The sequence below is a fragment of the Neolamprologus multifasciatus genome, chromosome 18 (assembly GCF_963576455.1).
Source record: "Neolamprologus multifasciatus chromosome 18, fNeoMul1.2, whole genome shotgun sequence".
In the NCBI taxonomy this organism is placed as follows: domain Eukaryota; kingdom Metazoa; phylum Chordata; class Actinopteri; order Cichliformes; family Cichlidae; genus Neolamprologus; species Neolamprologus multifasciatus.
The window spans coordinates 11,353,990-11,371,085 of NC_140456.1; positions in this window are offsets into that span (position 1 = coordinate 11,353,990).

The window sequence follows — 17,096 nt, forward strand, 5'->3', positions numbered from 1 at the left end:
AGAGAGAAAAAAAAAAGTATTTTTCACCTTCTCATATTTTTCTTGCGGAGTACATTTTCTGTATTTTCGGGTTGAATATGTTATTTTCTCGTTGCATTTTAAATATCCATGACTGTAAAAATAAGATGCCATAAAAAAACAGATATTGTATTACTGGTCCAAAATTTGAGAACATTTTTGGTTTTGTCTCTTTTTTCTCACTCAAAAATATCTTCGCATTACCTGATACCTGCCCCTAGTTTCTCCTGCAACTCTCTGGGGTTTATCAACAAAAAGCCAGAAAGGGTCTGATGAAGAGGTGACTGATCAAAAAGTAGAGGGGTGTATTAAAAAAAGTCCGTTTGTCAGTGATTAAAAATGCCTTGCACCGAACATGAAAGGGTAAATAAATTAAAAAAGAAAAGAAAATCTCATGTTGTTTAGGATGAATTAGGGTTAGCCTCTACTGGTTCCTCCTTTCATTAGGTCCCACATCCTCCTTCTTATCATCCATGATGGATGCTGCACATTTTTCTTGACCATGGCTTTCAAATTATACACCTTCAGATTGTATCCTCCTGCCTGGAGGGAGAACAACAGAGGTTCAGTGTCCTTCTCCTAGAACACCTGTTATGTGTGTGTGTGTGTGTGTGTGTGTGTGTGTGTGTGTGTGTGTGTGTGTGTGTGTGTGTGTGTGTTTGATAAAGAGAGACTGTGGCCTTGAGTTTCCGACTCTTTTCAATTTGAGGTTTTCTTGTCTCTTTGATCTTTTAACCCCGAGGCTGCACTCCAGCTCCTCCATCACTCACCCAGTCTGTTGGAGGCTGAAAGTTGGAGGCTGAGGCATCTGTGGTACATCTGCTTTTAAAACTCTATTGTATCACTGCAAAAGCACCAAATCCATTTAAAAGTTGAAAATCAAAAACTTATTTGGTAGCGTCATCTTACTAGCTTATAATCACCAGGCTATTGATTATAAACTTATCAATTTATGACTTTCACTCAGTTTTAACTCAAAATGATCTGTTAAAAGAACAAAATTAATAAAAACTTACAGAGTAAATGATCTTGGGAAAATTTTAGAATAATTTAGAGGTCAGTGAAAAAGATCTTTTAGAGATCATCTCTGCAGCTCTGAAAAAGGTTTTTAGCAACTTACTGGGAGGCAAATACACTTCTAAAGAGTCGCATGGCACATCAAGAACAGGGGTGAACCTGCAGGAGTCCTTCGACTACATTTCCCCCACCAGTGTGCAGCAGTGTGGTTTAAATCTCTGTGTATTAGCACCTAATGGCTTCATTTAAAAATGAAAATGGGCAATAGAGGTTTGTATATGTTTTTCTGTTTTTTAATTTTTAAACTAGTAGCCTTTAGCACAAACCAATTTAACCTGAAGAGGCATAAATTAAAAACACTTCACAGATTTCAGACAGCTTCTTCCACAATCAGACTTTTCTATAACTTAAAAAGTTTAATTTCCCTTTAAAACTTACTAAGCTGTAGCTCAGTCAGACAGTCAGATTTTATATTCATAGTTTTTTGTCACATGTCCATCACAAAAGTTGAATGCGCAAGCCAAGACTATACTGGACACTTGTCTGCCCGGCCCATTCTTATGCTCAGGGTGCCAGTTGCTGCTCTTTCGTCAGTTTTGTGTTATTAAATGACAGTAAAAATTGAAGTGTTGGCCTCTGGAGAACTGCAAGACATGTTGAGGAGGTAATTTAGCCATTTGAATGAGCTGTGTTGGATCACGGACACATCTAGTTGGGGACCCCTGCCCTAAAGCAACTCCAGGTGGGGAACTCCAGGCCTCAAGGGCCGGTGTCCTGCAGGTTTCAGATATCCCCCTGAGTCAGCACGCCTGAATCAAATGATTAGGTCATTACCAGGCCTCTGGAGAACTTCACAACACCTTCAGAACAACTTCAGAACACCCAACATGTTGAGTTTCCCCACCGCTGCCCTAGAGGATGGCATCATATCCGTGTGACTTTGTGCATGTTGCCACTTTCTTGCACACTCTTTGATCTTCATCTTCCCTCCAGCTGAATCTAACTCTACTCATTTACAGGCAGGGGGTTAAGTTCTCCTTTGCTTGTTTATTGTTCATTTATTGTACGGCTTGGAAAGGACTGAGGGATTTCTGTCACAAGACACCTTCAAATTAATTCCCTCTGTTATCAAAGAACAAAGTGGACAAAACTTAAAGAGATTTAAAAAACATAAAGTAGAAAAAATTTCTCATAGAGAGCTTGATTTTCCATTATTTGAGTCAACAATAAATGCAATGTGTTTTGCTTGTTAAATGTATTTTGATGGAGATTTTTAAAAAATGTGTAACAAGCTTTAACTTGTGTTCTGGAGTACCAGGTGCGATTTGTCTCATAAGGTGCTAAAACATATTTTGCAGTGTGAAGCTTATATCCACACCTTCAAGATTAAAAGAGTAGCCTTTTTGAAGGAGGCCTCACCATATACAAAAACAGTATTTCATGCGCTTATCCAGTAATCCTCCAATCCTTAATCAGTAGAGCAATGCTCCACTGAGGGAGTTCTAATTAATTCCTATTGTTTGGAGTCTTAACCCTCGCTGCTGCCTCCCCTTGGTATGCTCCACGGTATTGGCTCTTTTTCCTCTAATCCTGTATCCACGCTCTGGGAGAGTGATTCCAGGCCTCCTCTCTCTCTCTCTTTCCAGAGTGATGGGATTTAGAGGAAGCCCGGAAGGGGTATTAATAAGAAGGCTGTATAGAGGAGAAGCTGGAGGCAGGGAGGTGAAACTGGGGAGGCTTGTTCTGGTGTGTTGACCCTTGTGTTGTCCTGTGTGGCTAATCAAAGCATCACTGCACCCTCTTTGTGTTGCTGCAGGAATGCGATCTATGAGAGGTGGAAATAAAGCTGCTTTGGTTGTCAAAAGGCTCAATGGGACAGTAAAGCCCCCGAAAGCCTGTATCTGAGGTATTTTGGCATCTTTTTTGTCTGCAGGAAGGGTTAGTATAACATCTTTTAAAAAAAAAAAAAAAACTTTGCCTTGGTCAACATCAATTATGATTTTATCTGCAAATGATAAAAGCTGTTATTCCCTGTTTAAAACACCAAGGCTCTTTCTGACATGTTTTTTGCATTAAGTATCATCAGTGTCGCTAAACATGTCAGAGCAGATGAATGTAAGAGGGGACGTTTCAAAGATGCTTTCTCTCTGTTTCTGATTAAGCCTGTGTTCTGGAGAATTGGATGACTGTGCTGTTTTCTGTTTGCCTCTTTCTTCACGTCTCCCTGCAGACATTTGTGTCATTTCTGGAGAGCGCTGCAAAAGACGGAATGAGAAGGGAGTGGCGCGCAGTGAGCATTAAACTCACACTGAGTTATGAGACATTAATTGTTTAACCGTTGATTATTTGTTACTGTATATCAGGACAGAGGAGATACTGACGACAGCTTTGTGGTGGGTATATAAAGTTAGAGGGTGGCAGCCAAACACTGCAGAGAGCCACAGGATTTTTAAATACAAGATAAGTTTGAGGATATGTGTTAAAAACAGAAGAAAGGATGCACGAGACAAGGATTGATTTTAATGGAATTGTGCAATTATATTAAACATAGAGTGTCATGTTTAAAGATTTATTAAATGTGTGTTTCAGATATAAAAAACATACTTCTGAAAAACAAAACAACAACTGTTTAACTCGGGAGGATAACAGTGATTTTCTTTGGTGGTACCCTCTCACAAACAGCAGTCAAACATGTGAGGTAGCCCAGAGCCCAGCTGAAGAGGCCTGGCTCCAAGTACAGTTCCAGTATGGCCAACATATGCTGCTGCACAGACAGATGAAGCAGTACAGTTAAGTCAATCCAGACTGGGAGTGGGAAGCAGAGACAGAAAGGAAGGAGGAGGCAGGCGAGGAGTGGAGGGAGGTCTTTTCATCTGTGTTGCCTTGGTAAATACTCCCATGTGCAATGAGAGATCCCATTGTGTAGAAGGTCTCTGAAATAAAGTGGCCTGCAGGGTCAAGGATAAACTGTCCCTGAAAATATATGTTAACAACCCCAAAACAGCTAGGAAGACTTAAAAGGATGAAAAGTGCCAAAGCTGAAGGAACACATTTAGTTGGTCTGATTTTCTTTCCATCAATCATTTAACAGATATTTTATCATTTGCAAATCGAAGCTTTCGTGTTCGGGCTTTAGAGGCTTGAAATCTGAAATCTGTCCTCCCTCAGAAAAACCCATATGTTACACCACATTTCTGAGACAACAAGCTTTTGAGCAGGTACTTCCTCCCAGAGACCTCCAGGTCCTCCTGCAGGTGTGAGGTGACTGACAGTGAGCAGAGCGTAACCCAGTGCAGCGCTGATATGGAAACACTCTGCTCGGCACACAGGAATAATGATAAAACCGAAACACTGACAGAACCCATAAGCTGTCATGTTTTTAGTGATGGATTGTTTACCTTGGGCGATTTTCAGGACTGCTGAGGCTGTGTTTTTTTTTTTTTATATAGCGGATAAGAATGAGCGAAAACACAAAGCCGGGGGAGAAGATTAATCAGTGTGCACAAACCATGAAAAGGTAACAGTCTTAAAAGTCACTGGAATCCATGATGCAGCATGGATCCATGATGCATGCCTGTTTCTCCTTCTACACTGACCTAAAAGAGGGCTAAGCTGTTGCTCTGCCTTGCCAGAGTTGGGATTCTTGTGGTTTCTGTGGCCTCTGGCCCATCCAGGGGCCTCTGGCCTTCTCTGACAGGCCACTGTTTGTCCTCCCTGGTGCCAACTGCTTGTGAACACACAGGCTGACTTGGCACTATCCTGGACTGCCGGAGCAGAGATCTTCAGCCAGTGGAAGCTGCAGAAGTTTATGTTAAAAGGTTCGATTATGACATAGATATACATGACAAGTGATTTTAATGTGTTTGAAAAGAAGATGTACGAGGAAAAAACATAAAAAGAGAACGGTACAAGTGCACTTTATTAAGAGTGAATGTTGGCTGGTCAAGCAGCTTCAATTTTGAGCACGAACAGCTGTGAGGACGTGAGAAAATGTGCTTGGTTTGAACTCCTATCTCACACGTTCTTTTGTCATCTGTTGTATAACGATCCCTGTCTCTTTTCTGGCAATATCGAAGGAAATGATAGAAATATCTTTCAGGAGAGAGCCTGAAAACATCAGCCGCACCTCTCTCCGTGACAGATCACTCACATTGTTGTAAAATGTAATCAGTAACTGAATTAGAAATGCATTTCTCACTGCAGCTGTCGTAATGCGAAAGGAATCTAGCGGCTTATAAAAAACTGGACACTTTTGGGTAACTTCAAAATCAAACGCTGACAATTTTGCACAAAGATTCACCTAGCCACAAAACCTCTCACAAATATTTGTTCCGTCTTCACAGATTTTCAGTGCAAAAAACTACTTTGCAGTTGGACATATTATTGATACAATCACGCCAAAGAAACATTTTCACAGTACTCTGTGCAGTCCTATTAAAATCCAAGTCATAACTACCCCATGCTTTGTTCTTTGTGTGACTTTATCAGTATGTCACGTTGTTTTGGAGGAATTTTGGCCCACTCTTCTTCACAATATTGCTTCAGTTCATTGAGGTTTGTGGGCATTTGTTTAAACACAGCTCTTTTATGGTCCAGCAACACTATTTCAGCCAGGCTGAGGTTTGACTGGGCCATTGCCTCTCTTTGATTCTTTGCTTTTTCAAACATTCTGTTGTAGATTTGTTGTTTTGTGTGGGATCATTGTCCTGTTGCAATGACACAGTTTTGGCCAGACAGATGTCTCTCTAGAGCAATTTGGTATACATAAGAGGTCATGGTTGACTCAGTGACTGTTAGGTGCCGAGGACCTGTGGCTGCAAAACAAAACCAAATCATTACACCTCCACCACCATGCTCTACAGTTCTCACCAAATGTGCCGCTCTACATCACGGACTATATTGGTCTGATCTCTTCAAAGGATGACATTGTTCCAGAAGTCCTGTGGTTTGTGCAGTGGCAACTTTGCAAAACCTAACCCATGCTGCCATGTTCTTTTTAGAGAAGAAGCTTTCTCTTTGCAGTCTTTCCAAACACTCCAGGAATTTTAATGTTTAACATCCTAACCGAGGCCGAGATGTAGCTCTCGGGGTTTTTGCTGTTTCTTTGGCTATTGCATGGTCTGACCTTTGGGTGAGTTTGCTGGGATGTCCACAACTGGGAATATTGTGGCATGTTGTTAAAACAATCATGGATGCTTTAGACCTGCAAATGGCCAAAGCTTCTGCTTTTATACAAGTCCACTCTTGTTGATGCAACTGGCTGCTGCTTACCCTCTTAATTCCTATGAAAGTAGGAAGGATGTGTTTAGTTTTTTACATATGACTGGATCAGATCCTTTTTTTATGAGTATATATTTGTGATTGAAGCCATCCAAAAGTAATCAACCATTTCTTGACAATTACAGCTTTAATTACACAATTTTTCAAATGTAAGTTTATTAACCATCTGTTATAGTTACCTTTTTTGGGTAATCTGATTACGTAAACTTTATGTACATCTGTCTACTAGTGTCCAATAGGAGAACTCAGTGCACATTCTTTTCTATAGACACAGGGCCAATATCTAGTTTATAAGAGTCAGAGTTTTTTTTCCCCTGAATGCCAATTTAATTGTCAAATAGTGAATGCAAAAAAATTCTGATTCAAATATGTTAGCAAATGCCCAGCAGACACTCACTATATGAATCCTCAGCCTAGAGTAATTAAATTTTGTCCTGTAGTTTTATCGATTGTTGAAAAATCTATATACGGCAAGTGGCAAATATTTAAAAAGAAACACATGTTGTATTTGTTGCATGTAGCAAGTTTAGTAAAGACTAGTAAAAGAATGATAGATCAGAAGTGAAAAGTGTGTTTTTGTAATGAGTCACAATTATGCAAAACCTAGCCAAGTTGGAAAGTTGGCAGCCCTGATCAGTCTCTTTGTCTAAATCTGAGGTATCTGCAGGTCAAAATGTGTTTTTTTCCTTCTTCTTTGCCACAGGACTCAAAGGTTTGACAGTTTTTAAACAGAAGCACTGGGCACAAAGTCAGACACAAAGATTTCAGCTTGTTGCTGTGTTGGACAGCTGCAAGCATCAAAGAAATGCTTCCTGTCCATCCAGAACGTCCTGCACACAAGTGGCAGGAAGATGAAAACAGAACGCACAAATCACACAACTCACTGACAAGAAGTCATGGCAGGATTGCAACGACGCTGGGAGATGGAGAAAGGCCAAAAGGCATCCATCATTTACATTTAAAGTCTGTGGCACCAATTTTAGGAGATTTAGTAAATTTGTGGAACTTTTTTAAAGATCTGTTTTTAAAAAAAAAACACACACACAAAAAACCCCAAACCCACACACATTGATGACATCCTTATTTATGGCAGAGCTTTAGAGAGATGAAAGTTTAATGTAATAAAAAAGAACTTTCCACATCAATAAATCTACTTTGACGGTTGGTGCCACTCATTAAAGGTTTTACATTTGGATGCTGTAAACATCTATGAGAGAGAGAGAGAGCGAGAGACCCTTTTTGATGAGAAACATGTTGGAATAAGAAAGCTGAAGCTAAGATTATTCACTAAGGGCTGAGATAATTTATTATGTTATATACATATGTAATATTAGGGAATCATTAGTCATAATTAATCATAAAACACCCCACTTTCAGGCTCATTTATTGCTGATTACCCCAGTATTAGTTACTTTTTGGCATTAAGTGGTTATTCAGTAGCTCCTCGTTAAACAGGTCATCCATGTTTCTGTCCTGTTTTGTACTGTTACTTAAGTATTACCAATATGATAAAATGCATAGTAAATGTTAGTGCATAAACCTTTTTAATGAAATATGACCTCCAGTTTTGGTATTTCTGTTTTTCTTGTATATGTTCTTGGCTCTGTCTGCTAAAATGACAGGTGGATTTGGCCTTTGCACTTCCTTGATAGCCTGAAACCAGAGGGTTTTTGACCCTTGGTTCCTGAAGTGACGTTAGCGCATGGCTGCCATTTATATATTTCATTAGCTGCGAATTACTCACGGTTAAATTAAAAATATGTCATACATACACTAACTGTCCTCTTTATTAGGTACACCTGCTCGACTGCTCGTAAACGCAAATATTTAATCAGCCAATCGCATGGCAGCAACTCAGCACATTTAGGCATGTAGAACTGGTGAAGGTGACCCACTGAAGTTCACACCAAGCATCAGAAAGAAGAAGAAAGGTGATTTAACTGAGACTTTGGCATGGTTGTTGGTGCCAGACAGGCTGGTCTGCGTATTTCAAATACTGCTGATATACTTGCATTTTCCCACACAACCATCACTAGGGTTTAATCAGAAGGAACTGAGAAAGAGAAACTATCCAGTGTGAGGCAGTTTTCTGGGAGAAAACCTTGTTGATGCCAAGAATGATCAGACTGCTTTGAGCTGATAGAAAGGCAACCGAAACTCAAATAATAACTTGTTACAACCAAGGTACAGTATGTAGAAGAGAATCTCTGAATACACAACATGTCCAACGTGACGGGCTGAGGCAGCAGAAGGCCACAGTGCCACTCTTGTACAGAAAGAAGAAGAAGCTGAGGCTACAATATACACAACTGACTCACCTGAACTGGAAAAAAAAATACTGGAAGATTTTTTGTCTGGTTCGATGACTCCAGGTCAGAGTTTGGTGTGAACTAAAGGAACTGCCTTGTATCAACAGTTTAGATTGCTAGTGGGATGTAATGATTTTCTTGGCACAGAAACCCAGGTTTTATAAGGACATTTTAATGTTTTGTCTTATGGATTGTAGGTATTTAGGAACTCTCTGCATTCACCTGAAGTCAGAGGAAGACGGTTGTGCTTGAAACATTTGACAGTTAATAACAGCATCTCAGCTGCAAGACATACATTTAAAAAAAATCTCCAGTATGATTACCTTGAAGTGTTAACATTCCTAAAACCTATCCAGTAACTCAATATTTTTTCCTATTTCATGGATCATGTGATGCTAGACATACATTTACCAACCTCATGACACTAAATTCACATTGCGATAAAATCTGTTTAACCGAAAACATTTTTGGAAGCCCAACATTAATGCATAAATGCTTCTTCTTCACAGCTCTATCCATAAACTGGTGACCTGTCCGGGGTGTACCCTGCCTCTCACCCTATGACAGCTGGGATAGGCACCAGCCCCCCTCAACCCTGATGTGGATAAATAGAAGAAAATGGATGAATAGATGGACAGCATATGCACGACGTTATGCTTCTATGCATTCTTTTAATAATTAAGTGACTGTTTGCATTATTTTGAAATTCTAAAATGAATATTTACTCAGCCTCGACAAACAGTTTAAAATCACAAAACGTCCCACTGTCACAAAAGACTGGATCAGACCCTTGCTGAGGTGAGTTGACGGGGCTAAACCACCGAGCAGAATTTCATGAAAGCTGGTGGAGAGGTGGAGCACAAGCCCAAGCATTTAAAACTGTAAAATACTGGGTTGGATTTTGGTTGAAGATTTACTGTCCAGTGATGGATTGAACATCTCTCTGGCTTAATCTGACTCACAGCTGTCAGAAGAGATGAACATCTTCACTACACATTACAACAAAAGCGTGCTTGCTGAGGAATCTATGCAGGTATTCTTGCCCAGCAGCACTACAGCACTGGTGGGTTTGAGTCAGTCTTCCCTTTGCTTTTTAGCCCTGCTCACCACTCAGCTTTCATCTGTTACTAATTTAGATGACATAGAGCGGAGCCTAAATGCAATTTAATAGCAATTCATCATTCTTCTCATCAATCGTCAAAACATGTCTGAACAGAGTAAAAAAAACTCTTCTCTCAGATCTCAGCTGTCTCACACGGAGAAGCAGGACAAGGCAGGTACACTCATGTTTGTGTTTTGGTGCCTCTGAATGACGGGAAAATTGCTGGAGGGTCGAATTTCAAAACGTGCCATCACAGCCCTCAACATTTGATCTCTCAGTGTGCCTCAGTGTGCATGTACGTGCCCAAGCCTGAAGACGGGAAAGGCATTAAGAGGACTTTTGATCGCCGCTGATCTTTTTCACAGCGGAGATTTGTTTGTTCAGGAATTCCTTTTGATTTCTTTTTTCAAACACACGTTAAATCCTGTCCTCACAGTTTCACACAGACGGTCTGTTTAAAAATGATGCAACACTAATAAAACAAAAACTGACAATAGAAAAATGTCCACCCAAAGCCTGTGAGGCTGAAAAAAGGATGAGCGTGGGAGACAAACTCAGACTATCTGTATGAGTGAAGCGGTCGCAAAGATTGATGGATTCTCAACGCAACGCCACTGATGTGAGCTGCACTTTATTTTTTCCATGAGCAAAGACAGATTTGCGGTACGTGTGTGAAACAGAATTTGTCCCAGATTTTCTCTCTTCTTCTTCCTCCCTCTTTGCTCTCCTCTCTTCTCTGTGGGCTGAATAGAAGGAGCTTTGATGTGGCACTCTGTCAGTGTTGTGACCGCAGGCCCAAGAGGAACCAGATGCTCTTTGGACTGGCTTGTGGTGGAGAGGCATATATATAAATAAAAAAAAGAAATAGAGAAGAGAAGATGGGTGCAGGGCAAGAGGGGTGGGAGCTGCCTTCATGCCAGCTAAGTTTACTATAAAATTACCTTCACCAAAGCAGACAGCTTGGTCATCATCTGAAAACATCAGAAATTAATGAATACACAGAGATGACCAGAGAATATTCAACTGCTGACACAACAAATGACAACAAATTTCAAACTTTGTTTTGTTAAGGAAATAAATCACATCATCGACATACGTGTGTATATCACATTGTAGTTTCAGGGTTGAAAGATCTTCAGTCTAAAACAAAATTGCAAAGTCAAGACTAAAAATATTACCTATCAACAAGAAAACAAATAGCAATAAATAGCAACAATTAAGCACATTTGTTGAATTTGTTAGCTCAGGCGGTAGAGCGGATGTTCTGCAAATCACAATGTTGGTAGTTGGAACTAGATCCAGTACAAACTAGGTTTTTGATGCCACAAACATTCAGGTTTCAGTTTGTAGTCAGGTTGTTGTCCAAGTTACACTTATGGAGGACCACAAGAGCCACGCGCATCGAAATAAAAAATCCTGTGCTTAATTAATGAATTGTAGAATAAAATCTGCATTTGTAAATTCATTTTTGAATTCCAATTTAATAAACTGATTTTTAAAATGCTTTTTAAGTCTTCATTTGAAAAACCTTTTTCGAATTGCACTTTAATAAACTTCATTTCAAAAACCTTTTTCGAATTGCACTTTAATGAACTCCATTTCAAAAACCTTTTTCGAATTGCACTTTAATAAACTTCATTTCAAAAACCTTTTTCGAATTGCACTTTAATAAACTTCATTTCAAAATCCATTTCCCTTTCCTGTTCGCTCAGGGATTAACATGTGGATTAGCATTTGGATTAGCAGTTGGATTAACAACTTCATTTTAAAAATCCTGCTGCTATTCAAATTAGCCACACCGTGGGATGTAAGGAGCTCTCTGATTGGTTGGTCAGACACAGGCTGTCTGCCAGCCTGGATTTTTCTAGCTCATAGCTTCGCCCTGCTAAGAAGCCTGTGTGCTTGTACAAAGGCCGTTCGGCCTCGGGATTTACACTCGGCTCGACACGGATATGTGAAGAATGAAGGGACCCTGCAGCGAAACGGAGAGTCAACCTCTGACTGAGTGCCTGTTTACAAAGTCTGACCACCTGTGAAGGTAACGTGCTAACGTAGGTAACGTGCTAACGTGGCTAACGCTAGCATCACAGCACGTAGCCCGTTATTTTAAGGTCATCTTAGCTTATGAAAGTTTTACGTCGCAGCTGTACGAGCTAGCTACGTGTTTTGTAAGCTGCTGTGCTCTTCACAAATAAAGCTGGAAGCAGCTCAGACTATTAGAACCAGCACTGAGGCCTGTTACATTTATACAGTGTTAGAGCAACGGCTGCAGCCTACAGCCTTTAAACTAGCGATTAAAATGCTGACAGTAAACTCTTCAGTCCAGATGTTACCACATTACTTTGTGATACTTGTGAGTTAAAACAACTGAGACAGGCTGATTAAAATAACAGCTTTCAGTTCTCTCATTCAGCATATAAAGACTGGAGATCACACTACTGATTTCAGTTCATTTAATATGTGAGTGCACAGATTCATTCTCAACTGGACATAAACGATGATCAAAGGTTGTATATATGATGAAGTCATCAAATCCCAGCCTCTAACACAGTGCGCTGAATCTTAGCTTTGAATGTCCAGTATATTCTAATCAGTGCAATCTAAGCATTCACTGAACCTACAGTATCTACACCTGTGTGGTAAAGCTACAGATAATGAAATTTAATTATTAATACAATATACATCAGATGTGGTAACATCTGGACTGACGAGTTTACTGTCAGCATTTTAATCGCTAGTTTAAAGGCTGTAGACTGCAGCCGTTGCTCTAACACTGTATAAATGTAACAGGCCTCAGTGCTGGTTCTAATAGTCTGAGCTGCTTCCAGCTTTATTTGTGAAGAGCACAGCAGCTTACAAAACACGTAGCTAGCTCGTACAGCTGCGACGTAAAACTTTCATAAGCTAAGATGACCTTAAAATAACGGGCTACGTGCTGTGATGCTAGCATTAGCACGTTACCTTCACAGGTGGTCAGACTTTGTAAACAGGCACTCAGTCAGAGGTTGACTCTCCGTTTCGCTGCAGGGTCCCTTCATTCTTCACATATCCGTGTCGAGCCGAGTGTAAATCCCGAGGCCGAACGGCCTTTGTACAAGCACACAGGCTTCTTAGCAGGGCGAAGCTATGAGCTAGAAAAATCCAGGCTGGCAGACAGCCTGTGTCTGACCAACCAATCAGAGAGCTCCTTACATCCCACGGTGTGGCTAATTTGAATAGCAGCAGGATTTTTAAAATGAAGTTGTTAATCCAACTGCTAATCCACATGTTAATCCCTGAGCGAACAGGAAAGGGAAATGGATTTTGAAATGCAGTTTATTAAAGTGCAATTCGAAAAAGTTTTTTGAAATGAAGTTTATTAAAGTGCAATTCGAAAAAGGTTTTTGAAATGAAGTTTATTAAAGTGCAATTCGAAAATGTTTTTTGAAATGAAGACTTAAAAAGCATTTTAAAAATCAGTTTATTAAATTGGAATTCAAAAATGAATTTACAAATGCAGATTTTATTCTACAATTCATTAATTAAGCACAGGATTTTTTATTTCGATGCGTGTGGCTCTTGTGGTCCTCCATAGTGGGGACATAGGGGAAAAATATCTATTAATCAGTCAGCTGACAAGTGGCAATAGCTGGGTGAAAATGAAGAAAGCAGGTGCTGCACCAAAAGGTTCATTGTGATTGCTTTAGCGACTAGAAGGTTGCGAGGACTGGCTGCAATTTGCATGCAAGACGTTGAAATACTCCCCAATTAAGTAAAACCTGATCACATGAGTTGTGAAAGTTTACATGTCAGACAACTGCAACAGCAACCTGCAAACTGTAAAGCAATCTCAAAGGGACTTTTCAGTTCAGAAGATTTTTTTTTAGCAGTTTAACTTAGCTGTGTGGCTGAAAGACTTGTTGCTTTGGTGTTAGCAGCTTTGATCATAATGAATGGACAAACTGAACGGTGCAACATAATATCCACTTCCAATCAGATATGCGTGAAAGACTTTAGCTGTTTTTTTAAACAGAATGCAATACATTCATTGTTTTTTATCTTCTGACATGGTCTCTAAAAGAAGCTGTTATCAGAACAAAACTTTAATGTCAGCAGTGAACATCGTGACTTTCCAGCCCCCACAAAAACATTGACAATAGATAGCAGATGAGCAAGTAGACGTCTCTCACCACAAAACCATGACTGCATTTCATGTGACTCATGGACAAAAAAAGACGTTTTATTGAGGAACAATTTTTAATGTCCTGGGCAGAGTTTTAATGAGAATTGTAAAATCCACATCCAGAAAAAGGCCATCGGAGAATCACAAGAATGGTATTCACAGTTATTTAAACGCTTTAAGCAAGGGCAAAACTTAATTTGTCTACATGTATTGCTTTGCCCCTTAACTTTCCCTGTGTTTGACGAAGTCAGCGGTTTCCTACATTTCCCAGAAGGACTTATGACTGCACACCAGGAGGCAAGCCTGAACTTGTTCCTTTCAGCTGTAGCCTTTTCTGTGTATGTGAAGGGAATGATGGCAGCAGTAAAAGCAAAGAAGCAGCCTGATCTATTAAATGAAATACTTTAACATACTTTAAAAGTAAAATACTAGAATTAAACACTTTGAAGTTCAGCATAAGGAAACATGGCTAAAGCTTCGATCGCTGAGGTCAGTGAATGTACAAGTAATTAAACATGAACCAACCACTGCTCTTTATGCTCTGTTACAGATATTTCTTCTGCTGTTGGCTCTATACTTGTAACATGGTTACCTCAGGCACACAGATCTAGGTGCAAGCACTTGCATCTCCACCCACCTGCTGCGCAACCTCCAGTTGGGAGGGGTAACTAATCAATGAGCAGAAAGTTGGTTTAAAAAGAGGGCGGCCTTTGAGTGTGAGGAGATAAAATGGTTTGTCTCACACAGAGGATGAACAGAGGGGGTGCACCAAACTCCAGTATGAGATAAATAAGGATTATTTTGACTTGCAGGCCTACTTGTTGTCCCTAGAGTATTTAAAAGTAGAATGGGAGGGAGAGCCTTCAGTTTTCAGGCCCCTCTTCTGTGGAACCAGCTTCCAGTTTGGATTCGGGAGACAGACACTATCTCTACTTTTAAGATTAGGCTTAAAACTTTCCTTTTTGCTAAAGCATATAGTTAGGGCTGGACCAGGTGACCCTGAATCCTCCCTTAGTTATGCTGCAATAGACGTAGGCTGCCGGGGGATTCCCATGATGCATTGAGTTTTTCCTTTCCAGTCACCTTTCTCACTCACTATGTGTTAACAGACCTCTCTGTATTGAATCATATCTGTTATTAACCTCTGTCTCTCTTCCACAGCATGTCTTTTATCCTGTCTTCCTTCTCTCACCCCAACCGGTCGCAGCAGATGGCCGCCCCTCCCTGAGCCTGGTTCTGCCAGAGGTTTCTTCCTGTTAAAAGGGAGTTTTTCCTTCCCACTGTCGCCAAAGTGCTTGCTCATAGGGGGTCATATGATTGTTGGGTTTTTCTCTGTATCTATGAAGCGCCTTGAGGCGACTTTTGTTGTGATTTGGCGCTATATAAATAAAATTGAATTGAATTGAACTTGAGAATCATGTAAAGATTGAGTGCATACATATAGAGTTGGGAATAAATAGTCTGTGTAACTCAAAGATGGCACTTCACTAATAGCAGCCATAAGGCTTATGAATCCCATTAGATGAGTTAAAAAGTAACTTATTCAACGTATTTCTCATGGAAATAATTCAAAGTTATTTAAAAATAATAAATAAATAAGTTAAGTGAAAACACTGGAATAAAATGCCCATCGTGACCAATGTGTCTCCTCTCTTCTTATTGCATGACAATATCTAAAAAGATAGATGCTGAATTTCACACAAATAAATCAGAGAGTGGAAATATTTGAGTCAAGTTACTGAAAAAATCAATACAAATAAATGACATTAGAAAACAAAAACAGACAAAATGATTTCTCTGAAATCCACTGAGCATCACCGACCGGTGTTTCCCCTTGTTTCATTTAAGGACTCTTGAGCCGGATATTTGCTGACACAGCGGGTTCTCTTCCTGTCTTTGAAGGACACTCTGTCTGACCACAAGGCCACCAGCAACCACATCAGCATCAGCTGCATGACGAGCCGAATCAAATCCATCTCCTCCACGACTCTCCGTGACGGCCCGCACTGTACCATTACAGAAACCTCATAATAGTTTTGATTTATGACCCCCATGTGACACCGTAGAGTTTGGCAGGAAACCTATGCAGCTCCGTCTTCAGCCACGACCACAGAAACATAAAGGCTTACATTAAGAATTTTCCTCAAGCTGCTGGCCGTTTCTGTTCTCTCGGAAAGGAAGGAAAGATTACGGCAGAAAGAAAGTCAGTCTTTCCGTTGTTGTCCTCTCCCTACATCGCTTCATCGTTGTTCTCTTTGTGAGGCTTACATGACATGAAGTGTTTATCTTACATGTCACATAACTGTTTATGCAGCAAACCAAAGCATGGCAATACAACGAGTCCGTAATGGATGCTAGATGCTAAGTACAATGGAATGATCCGGCTGTTTTGATTGGAAGACAACCGAACCCGGAGGAGAATAACCAGAAAAAAAAAATAGAAACTGATTTTGTTTATTAAGATGAAGACAAATCACAGAGAGACATTTTTTGAGCGATAGCGTTTTGAGCCTCTTTGCCTGGTGAATGTCAAGGCATTTTAAATGATCTACAGGATCAGAATCACTTTAATCATCAGCATTCGCAGAGATTGGGAAACTGAGTGAGGATGACAGGTCAAATAAAGATCTAAATCACTCTGCATCTTAACCATCAGGCCACCAGGATGCGTCAGATTAAATATGCCTAAGATTATATTGCTAAATTAAATAACAACATTGCAACTTTTCAGGTTTCTCCTTTTTTTTTTTTTTTTTCTTTTCAGGTTTCTCCTAAATGAGAATGGTTACAGTGAGTGACAATGGGGTGATCAAAAAGAAAAACACACACCATTTAAATGTAACTAATAATTACAGCGATCTCCCTTTCAAAGTAGTCTAGTTGTGCACCTTACTGCTCGGCTATTCCTGCTCTAAACACATGCAGTTCATGTAAAGTCCTGCAGAGCACAGTGGGAAACATTACAGTTCACTTGGTTTGTGCTTGCTGCGCTCTCTCATATCTCATATTTAAATAGTCACTCCAAAGACCTTCATAAATGTTTGATCGCTGCCCTCTCATTGTCCCAGGGCAGTAATGGAGGAGCTACCCTGCAGCATGACTCATCTGTATGCTCGTAAATGTATATTTTTATTGGTTTGAGGTTCTCATGGTGAGCTGAACCTGCTTTATGACCAGGATCAGTAATGATGTTTTGTTTTCAGATTCT